The sequence below is a fragment of the Mytilus trossulus genome, chromosome 8 (assembly GCF_036588685.1).
Source record: "Mytilus trossulus isolate FHL-02 chromosome 8, PNRI_Mtr1.1.1.hap1, whole genome shotgun sequence".
Taxonomy (NCBI): Eukaryota; Metazoa; Mollusca; class Bivalvia; order Mytilida; family Mytilidae; genus Mytilus; species Mytilus trossulus.
In genome coordinates this window covers 55281219-55302853 of record NC_086380.1, presented here as the reverse complement: position 1 = coordinate 55302853, position 21635 = coordinate 55281219, and the positions used below count along the sequence as shown (strand labels likewise).

The following is a 21635-nucleotide window of genomic DNA, read 5'->3' as shown; positions in this document are numbered from 1 at the left end:
AGAGTAGAAGATATTGCAAAACATATAAAATCAGTTGTCATATTGGCAATTATACCACATCTCCTTCTTTGTATACTGACATATCCATCTTAAATATGGAATAAATAAATCATTCATAAACAAGTTCTTAAGCTATAATTCTGAAACCATACAAGTAGCACCAAAGCCTCAAAGAGTTCCTAACTTTCAATTTAAATTTTATACTGAAAAACCACAAAATTCATTTTTGCATGAAGTTTGAGTAGACCACCAAATAGCTATTGGGACTGTGCTGTTGGGTTGCTGTCTCATTAAAGTTTATCATAATGCTCATATTTAAAATACATAATGAAGAAAAATTAGATTTATTTCAATTTCAAGCGAAAATGATGACTCTTATTTTTTGTTCATTGTTGTTTCTTCTACTTCTACATCTGAAAAAACACAAAATACCAAAAAATAAAATTGATGAAATTAGTGTGTGCTGTTCGGTTGCTTCCATTTTTAAATATCCAAAGCTTACTGGTAGTTTAAAATCAAGACAACAAATATCAAAAAAAGTTATGAGTAGCTCTTAGCTGTTTTCATAGATTTTATGTTTTTTTCAACCGTGACTCTTTCATAATTGCTATCTTGCAATTTGTCGAGTCTGTTTTATAAAACCTGAAATATTGATCAGTTTTTTTTCTAGTCAAAAGAACTAGTAAATACTTTCAGCAAAATTCTAAAACATACACATCTACTTCGTAATTGTTAAGGCCATTTAAAGTATTTTTTTTTAAATATTACTATCAAATTGCTTTAATTTTGATTATATAATCATGTTGTTTGGCTACTGTTTCGACAACATAAGACTAATGTCAGTGTCTTTCTCGATGACATATTTGTTTCATGATATGTACGAATAACCACGCACCTACCTAATACATTTCCCAACCTAATCAAGATCTCCAAGTTATACATCGTCATTTCTATCATATCAGTAGAGACTGGTCAACTAGGCAAGGATAATTCTCCATTATACTTCTAATATAAAAAAAAAAATACTTAATTGAAATAACTTGTATGTATCAAATGATTTTCAAAATGTATATGAAGTTTTTTTTCTGTGTATGATTGTGTGTGTTCTCATATACAGGCCACAAAAACAACCATATAAAAATAGAAGAAAAATAATCAATAATTAAAAACCAATTGTTCAGAGAACAATTGAAGGTCTTTCACTAGTAAAGAACTATTTTGATATTGATATAGGAAAATTCAGTTAATAATGTTAGTTCCTATGGCTTTATGATGTATTTATATGAATTTAAAGCAAAGGTCAAAATCTAGAACGTCCTATTAACCTATGACCTTGACCTCAATTTCAAGGTCACAAACCAGGGAACTCAAATCAAAAGACTATAGGTCTTATTTATAGTTGGTTAATGAGTTATATCACCATACGCATATTTTTTAATACAAGAGGGGAGAAAACTCCCTTTTACGTTCAATGTACCCTTGCAATAAAAATTTACGTGTAACGACATGTCGCAACAAACAATTTAGGTAAAATAATTTGTCGTTATCTTATACAGTTTCTGGAAATAAGAGATAATAAGTCAATTTCAAAAATTAGAATATGACCTTGACCTTTGACCTTGACCTAATTTTCGTTTTTTTGGACCAAGGACTTAAAATCAAAAGATCCTAGGTCTCTAACACTTATGGTTTACATGATATAAATGCATATCACTTATATCAAATGCATAAGGGGAAATTACTCTTATATGGAGCGCTCATATCGCTTCAGTCAAAATAGGATAAATCACGCAAAGGATATAACGAGCATTTTTGTAAAATAAATTTGTCATAATATTTTACGGTTGCGAAGGAGTTGCGCTCACAAGGAAAACAGTGTTTTGGGAGATAACTCCTACAAAGAAAAGTATTCGTTTACGCAGGGTAAATTTCAAAAGCGCATAAACTGTTCGATATTATATATCAAAATATCTAAGTGACATATTGCGAAACAAATGTTTATCGCAAGAACAAAATTAGGCGGAAGAAAAAATAAAAATTTCAAATAACAATTGATGTTCTGTCCGCCAATAAGTATCTATTTTGATATGAAAATATTAAAATTCAGTTGAAAATGTCAGTCCCTATGGCTTAATGATGTATAAATATGAATTTCAAGCAAAGGTCAAAATCTAGAACGTCCAATTAACCTATGACCTTGACCTCAATTTTAAGGTCATAAACCAAGGATTCCATATCAAAAGACCCTAGGTCTGTATTATGTATGGTTCATGAGTAATATCCCTTTACGCATAATTCTAAATATAAAAGGGGCAAAAACTCCCATTTATTGTCTACGCACCCTTCCAATCAAAATTTTTAAGTTACGACATGTCGCAACTAACAATTTAGTAAAATTAATTTGTCGAAATCTTATAAAGTTAATGAAAAAGAGTGAAAATAAGCCAAAATCAAAATTTTGAATTTGACCTTGACCTTTGACCTTGACCTTATTTTCATTTTTTTGGACCAAGGACCTCAAATCAAAAGATCCTAGGTCTCTAGCACTAATGGTTTACAAGATAGAAATGCATATCACTTATAACAAATGCTTAAGGGGAAATAACTCGCATATGAAGCATTCATATCGCTTCGGTCAAAATAGGACAAATCAAGGAGTTGCGCTAACAAGGAAAACAGTGTTTAGGTAGATAACTCCAACAAAGAAAAGTATTCGTTTACGCAGGGTAAATTTCAAAAGCGCATAAACTGTTCGATATCATATACCAAATATCTAAGCGACATGTTGCGAAACAAATGTTTATCGCAAGAACAAAATTAGGCGGAAGAAAAAAAAAAAAAATAATCAGAAGAAAAACAATAGGTCTTTCCACAGAAAAGTGGAAAGACCTAATGAGTTAAGTGATTAAACAATACAGATCTAACAGAAATGTGTCAATAAGTACATTGATGCCTCACTCACACTATCATGTTCTACATGTATGTTCAGTGACTGTTGACCGTGAATTTGGGGTCAAACATCTAATTTGGCATTAAAATTAGAAAGGTCATATCATAGGAAACGTTTGAACTATATATTTCAAATTGATTGGACCTCAATTTCATCATCAAACTACCTTGACCAAAAATTTTAACATGAAAAGGGACAGACGAAAAATCATGCAAACAGCGACCAGACCAGAAAACATTATACCCCTCTCCTATAGTAAGTGAGTCATACAAATTCTTCTTAGTCAAAAATATTGTACATGCAAAGCACAAACAAATTTATTTTGTTTTTTTCACACGATTAATTAGATTATTTTAATTTGTATTTTATAACACTACTTTATTGTAATGGAAATGGGGGAAAAAAGAAAAATCTGAGCATTAAGAATAGTTTTTTTTTTCAAATAAAGGGATCAGTATACATTGTAAACATAACAACCCCGCTTTCTTCAATTTTGTCAATTGTTCAAATTAATTCAACGTTGATTTAGAAAAATATATTGAAGGCGATTTCAGAGATTTTTCTATATCAGGCTATTCTTGTAAATGAACATGAACATGGTTAAATAAAATTGAGAATGTGTTTTTGGGCCGCAAATACCCTGCCTGTAACAATATGCACCAGAGGCAGTCAACTTCCGCATACAGATCGATGATTAATTTCATTAAGGCCCTTATGTAATTATAAGCATTGTGCATAAATTTCATAACATTTAGTTGAAGCAGACAACATGAGCAAGAGGAAGAGAATTAAATCAACAGATTAAGTAATTGCTTCATTAATAAAGTCATGAATGCTAAAAGTGACGCCACCCAATTGTAAACATGTTCTGGTTTTTGTGGTAGTAAGCATTGTTCCGACCGACATCCTTTTATAACATTTGTTTGCGGCAAATTAAAGTAAGAAAACTGAAACTCAGCAATTTTTTATTTAACTTGTGTTGTAGATAAAGACTGTATGTTTTTCTATGACACATTGGTGTGCAACTGTTTCATTACAATCTTAATTGACTTGAAAGTTAGCCTGTAAGTTTTACTATCTTGGATATTGGTTCACTTCAAGCATTATTTTCTCACTCAACCAATAAAAACCAACTACGAAATAGTACATAATGCTGAAAGTGGCATTAAACACCAATTAACCATTGACACAAATCACACATGTGACAGAATAATTAAAAAATGTTGTGTTTTTTGCACTCGGAGACTTACTTTTAATAAAGTAAATATTTGAAACATGTATTGACATTTTTTTTTATATAAAGCATAGTATTACTTACAAATAATTAAACCAGATGCTCCGCAGAGCGCAGCTTTATACGACTGCAGAGGTTGAACCCTGAACGGTTGCGGCAAGTATGGACACAACATTCAAGCTGGATTCAGCTCTAAAATTGGATTGTGATTAAATAGTTGACACAGCATAGGTTTCTGACACAGAAGGAATGTGGTCTAATGAACTAAAAAAAATGTTTGCCTTTGAGCAAATCACTTTGCTGTTGAATATTAATTAATTAATATTCTTATTCCCCTTTCCCTTATTGAAAACTGATCTCAATTCAAATTTCTAATGAAGTTTGCAACAATAACTACTCATTTAAATACATCATAAAATATTTAAAATGTAAAAAAAAGTGCTTGTTATCACTGACAATGACTGAATGGTAAAGATTGTTTTAATCTATCAGTTGGTAGTAAAAGTGAATATACATTGTATATTGTATAAAACAATGATTCAAGTTGATTCAACTACTATTCTGGACAAAGAAAGATAACTCCAATTGAAATCCAATTGGAATGTCTTGCTATTGCACAATATTGTGCAATTAGATATTTCTTGCTATTGTGCAATACTGTGCAATTGAAAATACTTGCTATTGCACAATACTATGCAATTGAAAATATTTGCTATTGCACAATACTATGCAATTGATGATGTCTTGCTATTGCTGAATTTATAACAGTTACTGTGCAATTGAAAATTTCTTGCTATTGCACAATACTTAATATAATAATTTTGGATCCTGATTTGGACCAACTTGAAAACTGGGCCCATAATCAAAAATCTAAGTACATGTTTAGATTCAGCATATCAAAGAGGCCCAAGAATTCAATTTTTGTTAAAATCAAACTTTGGACCCTTTGGACTTTAATGTAGACCAATTTTAAAACGGGACCAAAAATTAAGAATCTACAGACACAGTTAGATTTGATTTATCAAAGAACCCCAATTATTCATTTTTTTTATGAAATCAAACAAAGTTTAATTTTGGACCCCGATTTGGGCCAACTTGAAAACTGGACCAATAATAAAAAATCTAAGTATATTTTTAGATTCAGCATATCAAAGAACCCCAAGGATTCAATTTTGGTTAAAATCAAACTAAGTTTAATTTTGGACCCTTTGGACCTTAATGTAGACCAATTGAAAACCAATTGAAAACGGGACCAAAAATTCAGAATCTACATACACAGTTAGATTCGGCATATAAAAGAACCCCAATTATTCATTTTTTGATGAAATCAAAGTTTAATTTGGACCCTTTGGGCCCTTTATTCCTAAACTGTTGGGACCAAAACTCCCAAAATCAATACCAACCTTCCTTTCATGGTCATAAACATTATGTTCAAATTTCATAGATTTCTATTTATAAACACTAAATTTATTGTGCGAAAACCAAGAATAATGCTTATGTGGGCCTTTTTTGGCCCCTAATTCCTAAACTGTTGGATCCAAAACTCCTAAAATCAATCCCAACCTTTCTTCTGTGGTCATAAACCTTGTGTCAACATTTCATAGATTTCTATTAACTTAAACTAAAGTTATAGTGCGAAAATCAAGAACATGCTTATTTGGGCTTTTTTTGGCCCCTAATTCCTAAAATGTAGGGACCAAAACTCCCAAAATCAATCCCAACCTTCTTCGTGTGGTCATAAACCTTGTGTTAAAATTTCATAGATTTCTATTCACTTTTACTAAAGTTAGAGTGCGAAAACTAAAAGTATTCGGACGACGACGACGACGACGACGACGACGACGACGCAGACGACGACGCCAATGTGATAGCAATATACGACGAAATTTTTTTCAAATTTTGCGGTCGTATAAAAATCAAATAGCATCATCATATTTTCTTAATTCTTGTGTGTTTTGTACAGTGGCTGGTATTAAATCTAAACAGAAATTATACTAATTTTATCTCCAGATTAGATTGATAGCATATGTAATAAAAAAAAAAAATTAAAGAGCCACATTTTCTTGTTATAATATATTAAAACTTGGCCTTTATTTTCACTTGCTAAGAGCTATATATATTTGTTGGGTTGCTGTTCATGTCTAATAAGCATACTACCAATATCTACTGGCTTATTGACAAATCATTAGAGTATCATTATACATTAAATGAAGTATTTTTTTCTGTAGCGGTATCTTTGTTTATTTGGTCATTTTACAATTTAGTTGTTTTTGTGGTCTCTTTTTAAATTCATCTAATATCTATAAGGATTAAACAAATACTTGTTTATTTTATAAAAAAAAGGAGAACACTTCATGAAAACGAATTTATTAAAAAAAATACAGCTGTGTTAAATCTGAGTATGATGATGTTTTCTTGAAGCCAAAATAAAATGCGTTCCAAATATTTTTAATATATATTTTTTGTTGGTAGTTCTATCTGCATTATATAGCAAACAATTGAAGGTGGCATATTCAACTGCAGTGTGTTGTAGTGTTAGGTCCAACATCCACTGCCTCAACTCTTTGGTTATTCTAGAAAAATAACATGTACACACATCCCCGATAAAGACTCGTAAAGTGAAAGTTAAATAAGAAATTTTAGACTATAGTTTCTCGGGATATAAATAGACAGACCCTCAATAGACAGTGTGACATACAACTCGGCCGTCTCCGTTTCAATCAGATATTACAAGGAGTTTGCTGTTTTAATATGGCGTAGCTATTTCTTTATTAATTTTAACAATCCAAAGTATCAAATATCAAACATACACGGCTTCTTTGGTGCCGGGCTGCCATCCTTTTTGCGATTATTGTTTACATTTTGGGCAACACAAATGCCTTTCATTTTCACGGAATTACACAAATCGTCAAATTAGGAAACGTTACAAAGCACAACGTGACGTTGTAGACTAATTCCGTAAAAGAACATTAACATCTATAGTTTGCCTGGTTCGCGCTGGGCATTAGAAACCCCTGATCAAGCTAAAAATTTGGGATCATTTTAACGAAGTTCTCAAGTATGTTCTCTGAAAAGTTCCAATTTATTTACGTACGTTTTCAAGAGAAAGATAACATTTAACATTTTAAACGTACAGGGCTAATGTATTTACCTACCGAACGATAGGAGCATTAGATAAGTATAATCGTCTGCTATAAATAGCCGTTGTTTATAGATGGCGCGCCAGCTTAATAAATTATAGTCTGTTCCGATAAAATAAACGAAAAGTGTAACGTCGTCTAAAAATTGCTGTTTTGTTTGACATGACGCAAATTTCATTTATTGTATATCAATAAATATAAAACCATGTACAAATTCTTTAAATATTCATTAACTTTTGCATCTAATTTGTTTCTAACTCAACCCAGTAATTCTATATGCAATTACGGTAACAAGTGGCAAAACAAAACTAAATATCGTGTGACGGCAGATCGTTAAATTACGACGTTACTTTGGCGGACAGAGTGCCTACCCTAGGATCTTTTGTTTTAAGGTCATTGGTCCATTGAAAATTTAATGCCAATTTTGGTAGTTTTCTCTCCTCTTATATTCTAAATTAACTCATCATAGATACCTGGATTAAATTTGTTTTAAGATGATTTTACTTGTAACACATATAGTAGGTGTCTTTTATTTCAAACTCTTCCGCAACCAAAAACCAGAAGTGACATTTTTTTTACGGAAAAGTTGAAATTTTAGACTAGAAGTGAATATTGTTTTACCAAAATATGTAGAGATGGGTGGAAAGGCGTTCAATGGTTCTCTGAACAGATGGTTTTTGATTATATTTGCATTCGTCTAATTGTGCTTTTTTTTTGGCGCAGTATTGTTGTTTTTAAAGATAAATATTGGATATATGATATCGTTTATACGTTTTTGAAAGTGACACTGTTTAACCATGTTGTCAATCGAACACTTAACTTTGTCAAAATTATATCCCCGAACACTGATTATTTTGTGCGTAGTACTCCTTTGCAAAACTTGGTCTTATTTTTAAGATGTTTGTTTTATTCAAATATCTGTATATCTTTTGTATTTTGTTGCAACAACGTAGTGCTGTTTATGTAGGTCTTAATGACTGAGTGGTGTTAGAAGTTTATCTATAGCAATTAAATCTAATCTAACTTATCTTTAAACCCCTTTGTGCAAAACGTTAAAGATTACGACAATATTATTTTACTAAATTTCTCGTTATATCGATCTAACGAATTTTCCTGAAAATATGTGGTTTATTTCCCAATATGCATTGGATATAAGTGATATGCATTTCTTACCGGTACACCATGAGTGATAGGGTCTTGATTTGATGTCCATGTTTCATCAAAATGACAAAAAGGTCGAAATCAAAAGCCAAGGTCATGTTTATTAATCTTGGTTTATTATCACATAAGATAGCGACAAATATTATTTTTTTTCTAAATTGTAGACACATCGTGTGATATACTATTTTTTTTTGAAAATGTACGTTGATATTTAATTGGATGTGTTTCAACCTATTTTTAGCTGTGTGTTGTTCTTACACATAAATCATATACATTTTGGACAGTAGATACTATAGTTCTTTTGATTTAGATCCTTGCTTATGACTTTAAAATTGAGGTCAAGGTTATTTTAATAATTTGTTTTTATAAATTTCCTGTTTACAAAACGTTCGAAAAACTAAGGATTTTCTTATCCCAGGTATAGATAACCTTACCCATATTTGGCGCAACTTTTTGAAATTTTGAATCCTCAATGATCTTCAACTTCGTACTTGTTTTGGTTTTTTCTGAGCGTCACTGATGAGTCTTATGTAGACGAAACGCGCGTCTAGCGTACTTAATTATAATGGTACCTTTGATTACTCTTAAAACTAAATTTGACGTTCTACATTTTAATCTTTTCTGTATATTAGTATTGGTAAATGATAAAGTCATAGTTTATTTTACATTGTAACCTTTTGAAGCCCGGAAGTATTTAATTTTTGCATTATTTTAACCTTTCGTTTGATGTGTTTGAGCTCTTGATATTGCCCCTTGATTAATATTTATGTCTGGAAATTGACTATGCGGGTCGGTTGAAAAAAAACCTTACGACAAAAGAGATGATTTCAGCTCCAAATAGTGAATCGGTTGGAAACTGAAATCATCACTTCGTAATTTTACGGCCGTCATAACGAGTTGGTTGACCGTAATGGAATATCTGTTATATAGATGATATCGGATATTTTCCTTATGTTGTAACTAAAATCTAGTTCCCTTTTCACGAATGTGACCTATTGAATTAAACTTTTTACTTTTATTGGTGATTTTGTTTACCTATTGTATTTGTTTGTTTTGTCCACGCATCATTATCATTATTATTAAATTGATGCGACTGTCGTACAAGTGAGAGGTTTAGCGCTATAAAAACAAGTTAAATCCACCATTTTCTACATTTCAAAATGCCTGTACCAAGTCAGCAATATTACAATTGTTGTTCACTCGTTTTTGATGTCATTTGATTTTGCCATATGATTATAGACTTTCCGGTTGAATTTTCCTCGGAGTTCATTTTTTTTTGTGATTTTACTTTTTAATGTTCAAAAACGTTATATTTTCAAAACCAGTGAAAAGTAAGAATTACATAAAATTTTGTTAACCAGAAGTACCTACCATTTTTCCTTTTTTGTATTAATAGTATATAGAAACCATATTTGATTCACAATAACACAACATACATTAAGCTAGAATGTACTAGAATTGGCATACACAATTTTTTATTTTGAAAAAGGGGGGTTGAAACTCTTCAATATACTACTAGTCATTTAAACGACTTTTTAGGCAAAAACTAAAGAAGACATATTTTTCTTTAAGTTAATACCATTTTGATCCGGTTGTTATTTGGGGAGATTAAACCCGCGATCTAGACGACTGTTCACACTTCTGTCACCTCACTTAGAGTTATTCTGGTCAACGATAAGTATATATTTTGAAAAAATAAATTATTTTCCCCATTTCTAATTATTTTTTTGATTTGAAATGCTTATCAAGCTTTGAACCTGTGACACACAATCGTTTTCAGCTAAAGCTTTCTTTTAGAATTGTAAGCCTCTATTCAAATGTGACCTTGTATCTTCATCAAAATGATCTTTATGAAATTAAAAAGATCTGATTTGATTGCCTTTGAGACAATTTTTCACAAGATGTCAAATGAGGGAGATGTTTTTGTGCTCCTTCGTTACATTGTTGTTTTTATAGTGATATTAAGATAATAACACACTATTGACTGATGTACTCCTATTTTTGACATTTTTACTCTTTGAGTATGTTGGTTTTGTTCATGCATCGTTGACAATGTAAAGGAATTTGATGTGACTGTCATTCAAGTGAGAGGTTTAGCTAGCTATAAAACCAGGTTCAATCCACCATTTTCTACATTATAAAATGCCTGTACCAAGTCAGGAATATGACAATTGTTATCCATTCGTTTGATGTGTTTGGACTTTTGATTTTGCCTTTTGATTTTTGATTTTCCTTTTTGAATTTTCCTCGGAGTTCAGTATTTTTGTGTTCTTACTTTTTAGCACGTTGTGTCATTCTAAAGTATACTTACGACAGTTTTTATTACGTCTTATCTTATGTTTTTTGTCTTACTCTTGATGTCTACCCGTACTATAAAATTCAGACAGCGTACCAAGAGACTATGTGTTTATTTGTTTGATGGCGAGTACAGCCACGATCGATGATAATGACTGTTAGCATAATGACTAGTTTTTGTGGGTGGAGGAAAATAAATTAGCAGAGAGGACACTTTATCGTTGGCTTAATAACTTGCAATCTTAACATCTGTCATGCACACACGTTATATTCTTAATACAGTTGTTATCTGTTGGTCTGATGGGTTGGAGCTTTTGATTTTATCTTTTCGTTTTTATTCAGTTTTTTTTAGATTTTACTTTTTACGGTTTTAAGAGAAAAACAATCGTTAATTTTGTAGGTTAAATTTGCAAATTATTAACGAATTTTATTGTGTGTTCTCAAATAATGTCTACGAGTTATATTTCACATGTAATACCAAATATATGAACATTGCAACTTTTTTGGCAGGATGGTGACACTCTTTTACACTCAGCTGTAAGAGGTGGACACCTCAACATACTTCAATGGTTATTAGAAAGAACAGAACTCAATCCAAATAGCGTAAATAAGGTGTTGAAGGAAGTTCTTTACAGAACACATTTAAAATCATGGTCAACACAATATTGCTTATGAAATCAATACATATCTACCACATGAACTAGATATCAGAGGGATGAGTGACACTGATATTTAAGAAAACAACAAAAAGCAACAAAAAAAAAAAAAATATCCAGATAAATAAATATATGTCATGTATATGCAGTCACTACATATTTAATTAAAGTGTACAGATGGTAATTCTTTAATGCGGGAGATGTAATAGTGTTGCAAAGAAGAATGAACGTAACGAATTTAATTAAACGAAAATGAACTTATGATACACATTATAAAAAAATTCCTAAGTCATAAATAAGCAATTTCTAATTATTTGTTTTAATTTTTGAAATATTTTTCGAGCCTTGAAATTGTGACACACAATCGTATTCAACTAAAACTTTCTTTAAGAATTATAAACCTCCATTCAAAAGTGACATTGTATCATCAATAAAATGTGATAACTTATATGATATCGGTGTCACATTTTAATCTGTACTATTTTATTCCATCATTATATCTATATCATGAAACTTACATGTGTTGTTGTAGTTTACCACCGTTTTTTATTGATACATTTTAGGGATTTCGATTTTTTTTTTGTAGTTGTCACATACTTCCCCCTTTTGCCAATTATTTCGTATCTTTTATCAGATTGTATTATAATTTACAGTTTTCGGCTTTAATTTAGCATTTCAGAATTTGTCAAATCAAATAAAAGCACTGTAGTATTAATCTATTTTTTTAATTACTGGAAATTAATTCAATTGATTTGAAATATTTCAAATCCGGCAAACTATTGTAGTACACAGTACAGGTCTTCGCAGTACCTACAATTGCTTTGTATGTATTTTAAACATGTTTAACCCCGCCGCATTTTTGCGCCTTTCCCATCTCAGGAGCTAGTTAGTCTTGTATTATTTTAATTTTAGTTTCTTGTGTACAAATAAGAGTTTAGTATGGCGTTCATTATCACTAAACTAATATATATTTGTGTAGGGGCCAGCTGAAGGACGCCTCCAGGTGCGGGAATTTCTCGCTACATTGAAGACCTATTGGTGACCTTCTGCTGTTGTTTTTTCTATGGTCGGGTTGTTGTCTCTTTGACACATTCGCAATTTCATTCTCAATTTTATATTGGTTAAAAAAAAGGGTTTACAATCTTTCCAAAGCATTCAAATTATAAAATCGTTTTATGTATTATTACTCGTTTTAAATAGTGGTTGTTTCACTTATAGTAACATGTATGTTCCCGCTTGATAATTTATTATAATTTAAAATTGTAATCTTAAAGTTTCTTTTTTAAAACTAACTTTAACTACATACCAAATTTGTACAAAGTTGACCTCCTTTAAAATATCGAAATGATTAGTCATACGTTTCCCAATCACTCCGTTCTGATTTGAAAATGAATATGCTTTCAACGTTGAACAAGTCAAGACGAAGACAGCTATACTTTTCACATCATATCTTCATATTTAATATGTCTAGGATGAAACAGTATTTAGTCTTTTCGATGTGGGATTAACATTTATAGCGACAGCATATCATATATGTTAGTGCATTTCAATGCTTTTGCATAGGAACTTTGAATATGGCAACATTTATTTTTTATGACTGAAACTTTCTTTTACACATACATTTGTAGCTGGTAAAAAAAGGATAATTGGATATAGCCGTTACAATGTTGTGAATAGTATAATCACCTTATTTCCTAATGTACTTAAGGTTTAAAAAACGGAAGATACAGTTATCTATCAAAAGAAAATTGTTTTGATCTATATTGGAATAAGAAAATGTGTTATGATTCCCATTGTCATAACTTTACACCTGATATTAAATGACATAAATAAGGTAATGTGTTTGTTTCTGGTATTAATAGCAATTCTTTGTAATCACCATCCAAGTTGCGACACGCATAATCTCAGATTTTCTTGAAATTTGCTCTGATGGTGGCTATCGATAAACTAACAATAAATATGATGACAAAAAAAGTGTGCATGTCCCCGTTGCCATTTTTTAATGATAAAAAATTACCCATTGTAAGCAGTTATTATGCATACATTACAAGCTTTATGAATATTTTGACTATTGTTCATTAAAATATAACACTTTATGAGTAAGATGAAATATACAAATATTTGTTTCTGACAAAATGGGAAGAAGAGGGCAGCACTGATTTAAATAGTGGAATTTTCAATGTATTCAAGAGGGCAACTTATAGGCATTTTGCACTTTCGCATCCACAACCAATTATTCTAAAGTAATAAATGTAAACTGTGACTATTGCCTAGGAATAATATCTGAATAAAGGTTTAGAAATAGGTTGCTAGGGTGGTTGCTATGGAAACATAAAAGTGTCATTTTTGTTGTTTTGAAAAATAATTTTGACATTGTTGTTAATATAGTTTTAAAACAATGACAAATACAATTGTAAAAATCACTTGGGACATGTTATGCATTTAATGACCTGAAAGTTGACCTCAAGGTCAAAGGTTATTGATGAATTTGACTTCGGTCTTTTTTATGTAACTTTGTCAGAACGTGTTTAGAAAAAAAGAATTTAGACAAAATGTTGTGTATACATTTGGTTAGAAAGCACAATTCCAGAGGTCAAGGTCATGCAAAAATGGCTTAGCAACGTACCTTACTTGATATAAAAAGTACTTAGCAACCATGCATATAATGCCACGCTTATCAAGATCTTTCTACGCATCATCACGTTCTCACTACGACCATACCACGAGTTATCCGATTGCAACACGATCTTACCACGCTTTTACTGCGATTCAAGTAGGTTCTTAATACGTACATACTGCGATCTTTATACATTATCAGTAATAACGTGAACATTGTGTTTCATATCAATACAATTCCATTCCTTCTATTTCTGATTAATACATAGATTTCTCAGAAACCGTACAGTCATGCCACCAAAATCTTCTAGAACACGTGGGCTTGGTGTTAGGGGTTGATGTAGTGGAAGATAGATCTCTGATAGTAACGAATTCTGATCAAGCAGAGATTTTGGACCAACCATTCCATCCTTAATTTCAACCTGTTGCTGGTCCAAAAAGCTCAAATGACGATATTTTAGTGAACGATAGCATAGATAACACAGATATGTCAATAGATATATGAAGATGTAGTATGAGTGCCAATGAGACAACTCTCCATCCTAGTAAAAATTTATAAAAGTAAACCAGTATATGCCAAGGTACGGCCTTCAACACGGAGCCTTGGCTCACACCGAACAGCAAGTTATAAAGGGCCCCAAAAATTACTAGTGTAAAACCATTCAAACGGGAAAACCATCGGTCTAGATCTTATCTATATAAACGATAAGCATGGTTGAGCCGTAAGAGAAAATAGACAAAAACTACATACAGACAAACAAAGCCTGGAGATATATTATATATATTGTGAAAATGACAATGATAATAATGGTCGTAGTATGAACGTGGTTAGGTCGTAGTCAGAGCGTGGTGATGACGTCAAGGGCGTGCTTGAGTCGTACTATGGTCTTGAACAGCGTGGTGTTAACGTGGTATAGTCGTAAGGGAAGCGTAGTTGGGTCGAGTTGAGAACTTCATGGTCATAGTGAGGTCGTAATAACGTCGCTGTAAGATTGTAGGGCAGTCTCTTCGAAAAGAATCACGCTTTCGCTACGCTCTCGTTACGCTCTCGCTATGATGGTACAGCGACATTTGCGATCTAACTCCGAGTGTGCTCTCACTACGCTTATACTACGTTTGGATTTCGCCACCACCGCACCACGATTGTTTTAAACATGTTCAAAATTGGCCACGCTCATCACGATTTTGAAGACCTCACCACGACCGTGCAATGACCTTACTGCGATCTACACGATCGTACTACGATCATCAACATTTGCATCTTTTTCACAGATCGTAGTGCGATCGTGGCCTAGTGGGACTGCGGTATTACTCTTTATTCTATATATAGCTTATTCTATAATAATTTATTAATGTTAATTCTAGATGACGACTAGTACCCCAAATTGTCATAGGCTATTTACTCTAATAAGGGGTTGTCAAATGAGTTTAAGATATATTCTTGGTAAATCGGGATCTTGGATTGTACAAGTACAGTACAATTCGGTCTAATTATTTGTCAAAATCTGCAATTTTGGAGACCTATTTCGAATTTAATGTTTATGCTGTTTATTTATTGAAAGAAAACTTGTTGATTTTATTGTATTATTCAAAATATTTTAACAAATATCATTTTTGTTTGTATTTACAATCTTTTTTGTCCTCAAATGAGACATTTAAGGGAAGATAACTCTTTCAGTCAAAAAATATACTGGACTAATAGGGAACTTTTTTTATTTTTACTTGTAGCAAGGAAAAAAATTCAGTGACACCATTGCTTCTTTTTTTTTTCTTTAAACATATAATAAGACCTATCTTCTCACAATTTTTCAAAATTCTATCTCAAAGAATTTTTTTTTATGCACACCAGTGTGTTTTTTTCAAGAACAATATAACCAAGTTTAGGCAATTGTCAACGACTCGTAGCTTGTAAAATAGCACGATGACCCAACTTTTTCATTATATTTTTGAAAAAAAGCATAGTAAAAATTTCATTTTAGCAAATTATCAGCAAATTCTTTCTCAAAAAGTCTATACTTTATAACGATATACCTTAACCATGTAAAACTATGTGTAATAGTGTCTTGTTAATATTTTTTGAATTTTAAGTTTCCCTTTACAGGGCTATATCTGTAATGAAAATCAGATGACGATTTCAACGAAGCAGATCTAGTGCTGCTGATAATCTATAAAATTAAATGTTTCTCATTCTCTTTTATTGTTTTCAAAATAAAAGGCAAAAAAGACAAAACATCAACGCAGAATGTGTCCATGGAAAACAGATGATGCCCTCGTTTCCATATCATATTTATTAAGTTATAAAGGGACATAACTAAAGAATTGTAAAAGTGCAAGTATATTGTTATAAAGGCAAACAACTCCAAGACGGTAAAAGTGACGCTACCAAATTTTCAAAGTGATCTGTTTTATGTGGCAATACGCATGGTATATGTTATGTGGCAATACGCACGATATATAGTTTTTTTTTAAACATTTGGCTGACTCAAACTAAAAATAAAGAACGATAATAAAAAACTCAGCATTTTTTCAGTTTATAAAGGAACATAACTCTAAAACTGTAAATTTTACCTCATTCATTCCAACTTAATCTGTGTTTTGAGTTGATAAGCAGTGTTTTAAGTTTCATGTCATTTGGTTGAGGCAAACTAAACTGAGAGAACGGAAACGAAAAATTCATCAAATGGTATGTCTTTTAAGGGGTAAAAATTGTTCTTAGTCTTAAGTTCTATCCAATGTATGGTAAACGTGTTTTATTTAGTTTTTGTCAATGTGTTGTCAGTTTGTTTTCTTCGACTTCTGGATTTTGTTTGTACCTTTGGTATCTTTGTTAGAACAGTTTGAGAATTTGTTTTCAAATTTAAATCCTGTTACATAGAACCACAAGGTCCACCTAAAATAACAAGCTTACTTACGCTTTACGCTAAATTATATTTTATTGAATATCCCCTATGTTTTTATTTAAACATCCCGTTATGTATGATTTTGACACAAACATCAATTTTATCTTTATATAATTTAATTTTGATTGTAACGCGTCTTCTGGTTGGCTGACATTATTTTGTTATGAGCCCATAGACATACTTTAGTCATGTGACAGTGACGTCATCAACGTTTTTTCGTAATTTTCTTCGGTTTAAAATGGAATTTAAAATTTAATGATATGAAATTACTGTAAAAGTTTTTCTGTATTTTCGAAATAACATTAAACATTTGGTGCACCCGTTATATAACCCGCTACGCGAGTTATTCAGTGTGCACCATATTCTATGTTATTTCTTCATAGACAGAAAAAATATTACAGTCATTCCTTTAATATATATTTATAATTTTTTACTTAAATAACAACTATTTGCTTACTTTTACTATAATAATCATATAAAGTTGAAAGAAAATGTATTGGTAAATCATACAGACATATTGGGTATATTTTACACTTGTAGTTCGTTGGGCCCTTTATAGCTTGCTGATCGGTGTGAGCCAAGGCTCCGTGTTGAAAACAGTACTTTGACCAATAATGGTTCACACATTGTGTCTTTAATGTAGAGCTGTTTCATCGGCACTCAAACTACATACTTTTATATCTATATGGTTTTTCCATTTTACTTTATTTAAAAAGAGTCATTTCTGAACTTTCGTGCGTAAATATTTGTTTTACAATTGTACATGTTGGCATAATGTGTCTATGTTACAAGTATATAACACACATTATTGATAATACTCGACTGTAGTCTAAACCATAATTAACTGTCTGAATTTGTACTTGACCATTACTTAACCATTTTATACGAGTCTGAACCATACTCGACCTAGTACGAACCGCACTCGACATAGTATGAACCATACTCGACCAAGTCTCAACCAACCTAGACCTAATCTTTGTATATATCAACTGAATGTTATCAATTAAGGACATATGTTTAATAAAAATGATATTTGAACAACAACTTAAAATTACAAAATGTATTCAATATAGTATTGAGATCTAAATTTCATAATAATCACTCATGATATAACGTCAACACAATATTAATCAACACTTACATAAAAATTAATATCAACTTAAAAATATAAATAAAACAAGCTGATCAATTAATCCAACAAATGAATTGTGACTTCAGGTGGTAGCTAACACTACAGGGAGATAACTCTGTAAAGTCAGCTAAACGTTTTAATTACGTTGTGTTGTAAAAGGAATATTAAGCTTCTCAATGATCAAAATTGGTGTTTGTCAAATTGCTATATAACCAGTGTAATTTTTCTGACAAAACGGTTGGTTCAAAATTTTTAAAACTTTAAATATTTTTGTTAAAGTGTTAAAGTAAATACTTTGACAAAATTTTATGAAAATTAAACGAGCCAAATTACTTTTAGTGAAAGTGTTAGGTACCACCTTAAATTCAATCGATTTATCACTTTTACCTAGCTTACCTTTATTTAGCAAACTTTGCAAACATGATTATAAATAATCAACGAAGGCGACTGACAATTTAAGCCAAGTGATTAATCTGTTAATCTAGATTTGACAATTGTTACTGTTTTATTTTACACTCTTTATATTTATAACATTTGTAGGATGAGACCCACAGATGCAATAATTATGATGTCTTTATTGAAAGACAAATCTGCAATAGGTTGTCGAATTACGGTTTTGTTCTTATCGACTTATTCGTAAAAATGTTGATCATGTTTACAGTTTCTCTCTAACATCAAAATCCGTGTACTAGCTATTATGGCAACGGGCGTAAATCACAGTACAGCCAATTACAAAAATGATCTGCTGGAAAAGAGGAAATCACACGCACTTGTATATATTATTTCAAGAAGTTTCAAAGTCAACATGTATATGTAGGACGTTAATTTATTGAATGGTCTTTTTGCATTCAATGTACAACTGTTTTAAGTGCATGTGTACCTTTAAACCAGTGCATTTAATATATTTTTTTTTATCTAAGATCGACGGCGACACTGCTTTACACATAGCTGTGAGAGATACAAACCTTGACATGGTTCGATTATTATTAGAAAGAGGAGATACAGATCCATATAAAGTTAATAGGGTATATATTCATTGTTACATTATCTACACATTTAATCAAACAATTTTTACTTTCCTTTTTTTCCTAATGCTTCAAGAGAAAATTGCACATTGAGATACACATATCGTCTCCTCAGTTACATTAAGCTTGAAAAGGATGTTTTCAAAGGAAAAAAAAATATAATAGTTATTACATGTACTTTTTTTTAATATTACAGTCATTCCTTAAATATATATCATGTATATTTATAATTTTTTACTTTAATAACAACTATTTGCATACTTTTACTAGCATAATTCATATAAAGTTGAAAGAAAATGTATTGGTAATTCATACAAGCATATATATATCTTACACTTGTAGTTCGTGGGGCCCTTTATAGTTTGCTGATTGGTGTGAGCCAAGGCTCCGTGTTAAAAACAGTACTTTGACCAATAACGGTTAACAAATTGTGGCTTAAATGTAGAGCTGTTTCATCGGCACTCAAACTACATATTTTTATATCTATTTAGTGTTTCCATTTCACTTTATTTAAAAGAGTCATTTCTGAACTTTCGTGCGTAAATATATGTTTTACAATTGTACATGTTGGCATAATGTGTCTATGTTACTAGTATATAACACACATTACTTCTACAAACAATAGAATAGACAAACAATAAGCATATTGATCTATTGCAATAAAAAAATCGTAATATCTAATAAAATTTGTAGATTTAGCTAACTAATCCTTATATTTGTATCAAGTATTTTTTGTTTGTAGTAGAAAATTGTTTTAACGTTGAATAAGCTACTATTTAAAATTGCTCGCCGGTCCCTCTCTGTGATTACCATTAGATAACTCTGGTTCATTTACCAATCAATCTATCATCCAGAGAAGATAAATTATCATGATAATACGGTTTTCGTTCATAGTCTTTTTGAAAAATGATGAACGGTTCTTTTTATTAGTATGTAATCATTTTAAACGTTTCAAATTTATGAAATTATATTCGTAAATAAATGTTTTTGATACACCAATAACAAAAACTGAAATATATTGAATTGATACATTTTGTAATTATTCAAAATTACAAATGTATATCAGAAACGTAAACTTAATTATAAAATAATGAACATGTTAAGGGGAGAGAATACTCGCATAACTTTTTTAGAATTGGCACATACAACAACGGAATGTCACTCTTGCATACAAATGGCACATCAATATAATTAATTAACTGTGATATCGTACTCAATCTCCAATGATGATTGTTTATTATAAATATAACGTCCTATATATACATAGTATAGGTATACATTCATTGTTACAATGTCTACACATTTAATCAAACAATTTTTACTTACCATTTTTTCCTAATGCTTCAAGGGAAAATTGCACATTGAGATACACATACCGTCTTCTCAGTTACATTTAGCTTGACAAGGGTGTTTTTAAAGGAAAAACATATATTAGTTATTACAGATACTTTTTTGGTTTGCTTTCCTGTTTTCTATATGCAAAGTGGACTTCATAATAACTTTAACGGATGATCGATCTTATTTCACCATCGAAAATGAAATTGTCCTATACCATGTATACAGTCTTGATAGTATGTTTGTTCTTAATTGAACACATTTAGACAACACAAACAAAAATTTGTAAAGACCGGATAATAAATATAAGATTGTCTAAAAGATTGATTTTATTTTAAAACGTATTTGTAAATTTATTGTATACTTATTACTGAAGATGTGTGTTTCCTGTGAATAAAAAAGAAGGAAGCTGGCTTGTCATGTTTTCGATTTTTTGGAATCCTCTGGTTTTACCCATTTGAATGCGTTAACAAAAATTGCCCGTTGACCCCCATTTTTCTTTTTGTGAATGTTTGCATGCATAATGATACATGTAAGCCATCTGTAGAAGTCTTATAAAATTTTAATTACTTTTTAACAGTTTTTGAGAACTTCAACTTGTCAATGATCAAGCTATGAAATATTTTCCCGCCAAATTTCAATGGCTAATATCTCGAAAACAAGCACGGTGACCTATATATATATATTTCTCTTTGGATTCCTTTACTAATCACCTATCCATATAAAAAAGTGTTTTGAAAAGTTAATTACTTTGAAACTGAGAAGCCAACTCCCTTAAATAATGTCAAGCAGTATTATTTGTACGTACCATTACATCCTATTTTTCTCACCAATTGACCTATAGTTTTTGTAATAAGTTGTTAATGCAGATGTTCATCTTATAAACGAACGTGAAATGTAAGTGTTACACTTTACCCAAAAGTTAAAGGAGGCCTTGATGGATTTGTGATATCAATAGTTCATCAACTGTATCACTTTCCTGTCAACTGAGAGGTTATTAATTCTACCGAGGCATAATTGACTAGCTTGAATAGTCAGTTTTCAATCACAAAGTTTGAGTTTCTCCCCTGGCGCTCCGGCTCCTTCCACCAATAACATCTAACAACCACAATAAAGGCAATCGTGTTGAAAGGGTGATAAACACAAATAGAAAATCAATGTATCATATCTGCATCTGCTTTTGACTAGCTG

General features: G+C 31.1%; 1 protein-coding gene and 1 long non-coding RNA gene across 2 annotated transcripts in view; one reads left to right on the top strand and one right to left on the bottom strand.

Annotated features, from left to right (window-relative positions):
- LOC134727777 (uncharacterized) overlaps positions 1–21635 on the top strand; it is a 281854-nt gene that overhangs the window by 193531 nt on the left and 66688 nt on the right. The gene's annotated exons all lie outside the window — the stretch shown is intronic.
- LOC134681987 (uncharacterized) lies at positions 378–7370 on the bottom strand. The gene is made up of 3 exons (XR_010100744.1): positions 7340–7370; positions 900–1005; positions 378–413 (listed from the first exon to the last, which is right to left on the bottom strand). It is a non-coding gene; the product is annotated as an uncharacterized LOC134681987 (long non-coding RNA).